The sequence below is a fragment of the Mus pahari genome, unplaced genomic scaffold (genome assembly GCF_900095145.1).
Source record: "Mus pahari unplaced genomic scaffold, PAHARI_EIJ_v1.1 scaffold_10979_1, whole genome shotgun sequence".
NCBI lineage: Eukaryota > Metazoa > Chordata > Mammalia > Rodentia > Muridae > Mus > Mus pahari.
Window position 1 is genome coordinate 1 of NW_018392840.1, and position 2,692 is coordinate 2,692.

Consider the following 2,692-nt stretch of genomic DNA (forward strand, 5'->3'; position numbering starts at 1 on the left):
AGGATTTTATTGAGTATTTCTGCATCAATATTCATAAGGGTAATTGGTCTGAAGTTCTCTTTCTTTGTTGGATCTTTGTGTGGTTTAGGTATCAGAATAATTGTTTAACTCTGTACCTCATTTTTTAATGGGGTTGTCTGAATTTTTGGAGGTCAGCTTCTTGAGCTCCCATTTGTTGATTCTTGATCTTATAGCACAGGAGATTGCTGTTCTCTTACGGAATTTTTCCCCTGTACCCATTTCTTCAAGGCTTTTCCCCAGTTTCTTCTCTATATATTTCAGTGTCTCTGGTTTTATGTGGAGTTTTTTGATCCACTTAGTCTTGAGCTATGAGATACTAGGAGATATGAATGGATCAATTCATATTCTTCTGCATGCTAACAGTCAGTTGTGCCAGCACCATTTATTGAAAATGCTGTTATCATAGTTTATTGTTCATCTATTCACTGACCAGTTCATATTTAATGATAGAAATGTAATGTGTAGCATAAAACACAGTTTTCCTAAATATATCTAACATATTTTATGTTTCATGAATGACACAAAAAGTAAGGCTTGCATTTTATATTTCTATTAGTTACTGTTCTTTTTATTAACACTTTAATGTATTTTTATGTGTTTTAGTGCTTGCCACATATACCACATGCATGCCAAAAACTCACAGATGTCCAAAGGACATGATATTTCTTAGAACTGCAGTTACAGATAGCTGTGAGCCACCATAACTATTCTGGGAATCAAACCCACACCCTCTGGGACTGTCTGCAGAGTACCAAAAAAAGTGTATAAATATACTCCCAGAGCCACTCTCCTCTTAATGTTTTAGGCTAATCACCTTGACACTCAGTTATGTCTTTATGATGGTGTTCAAATTGTCATAGGTACAGGGGTATCTGTCTTCAGAAGGCTTATTTTTAAAAAAACATACCTTCTTACTGATTAGTTTACAATCTAATGACACTTTCACAGGGATTCATATATCAGATGCCCAACATGTCAGCTACATGCACTATAATTCATAAGAATAGTAAAGGTAATATTAAGAAGTAGCAAGAAAGTAAATTTTCATTTTTAGGTTACTGGAACATAAGGAAGTATTAGGGAGTTTGAGGATCTAAACCTAAACAATCAACAGCAACTGAAATGAAGAATGTATTCCAAAGATTTTTGAGAGATATTATTCCTAAATCATGATATGATGGTATCATACTGAATACAAAGCAGTATTTACAGTACATGTTTTAGTGTTCTGAATTCAAAAGTCTCAATATACTCAAGAAATACAGAGCTGAAAAACCCCTTATATAGTGTCAGATGAGCAGAAAATGAAAGGATGCTGGGAAGCATGAACTCATAGTCACATTGGCATTGACCATCCATATTTTGGCTCTATCATTGAAAGAATATAACATGTTTAAGATGACAGAGGTTATATAAAGAGCTGCAAAGCTAGCTACTCTTTACAGGAAAAATCTTTTGTGTTGTTTTCCTCTCAGGGAAAGGCATAGTAGATAGAGATCTGTGTATATGCTTCACCCTCTGCTTATGTCTGAACAGGATCAATACCATGGATCCAATGGCCAGCAACGTGAGTCCCAAACACATGACATCACTGGAGGCCAGTCAATAAGATCAAATATAAGGTGTAGGAGTGTTTGGAAATCTTTAATAGTAAACAATACACAAATGGCCTAAATTCAGTCAGAGTGCTTTTATCTCTCATGTCAGTCACAATCATGATCATGATGCTATTTACAAGTAAAACCAAGGCTAGAATAGGCCCAAGGAAGAACCAATGAACTTAGGGGATTGGGCCTTGAGATGGGCCTACTTGGAATTACTGGGGCTGATAGTGATAGCCTGAAAAACAATCAACAGAGTTGTAGAACCAAGGGATATTCCCCTGGCAATGAAAAGAAAAGACAAGTTTACATGCAATGTCATCTACAAAATAGGTCTGACCAAATGCAATCATTGACTGAGAGATTCCTTTGCAGAGAAAACCATGACGTTGACCCAGGTCAGGTGTTTGACAATTCAGTCTTTGGGCTTTACCCTGATTCAAGTGAGAAATGATAAAACAACAATACAAGGCTGAGATCCCCAACATTCCTAGTACAGTTGGGGACAGGAAGAGGATCCCCAAAGCCAAAGGTCTAGATGCCATTCTCTCACTTTATGAGGCATGTCACTTACTATCAGACTCTGAGACCTCATTATAGACATGCAGGACTATTGTCTTCATTATACTTAAATTCATGCTAAGCAACAACCAATAACCACTGTTTTCCATTAAGATATACAAACAAAATATATTTCATAGTTTCTAAATTTGTAACTATGTATATGTGTTTGTGTGTTTCTGTGAGTATATTCACTTCAGTGCTTGTGCCTTTGTAGCCAGAGCTATTACAGTTAGTGGTGAGTTGCCGGGTATGGGTATTTGAAATTAATCTTGAGTTCTATCAAGAGCAATGTGCCTTCTTAACCCAGATAAATCTTCTTCAAGTCTCCAAGATGTGATTTTGAACAAAAACATTTCTATGGGACAGTCTATTTCTGTTGTTTCCATAGACATCAGTCACAGAACTGTAGTTGAAATAAACCTTAGCAATGTTCTTGCTAGGTATCAGCACTTTTCACAAGGCTCTAGAAATTATGTGTGATGTCTAGATCACAGTAGCCATGTATG

General features: G+C 36.2%; 1 pseudogene; it reads right to left on the reverse strand.

Annotated features, from left to right (window-relative positions):
- Positions 1–1,310: 1,310 nt before the first annotated feature.
- LOC110315203 lies at positions 1,311–2,167 on the reverse strand (annotated as a pseudogene).
- Between the last annotated feature and the right edge of the window lie 525 nt (positions 2,168–2,692).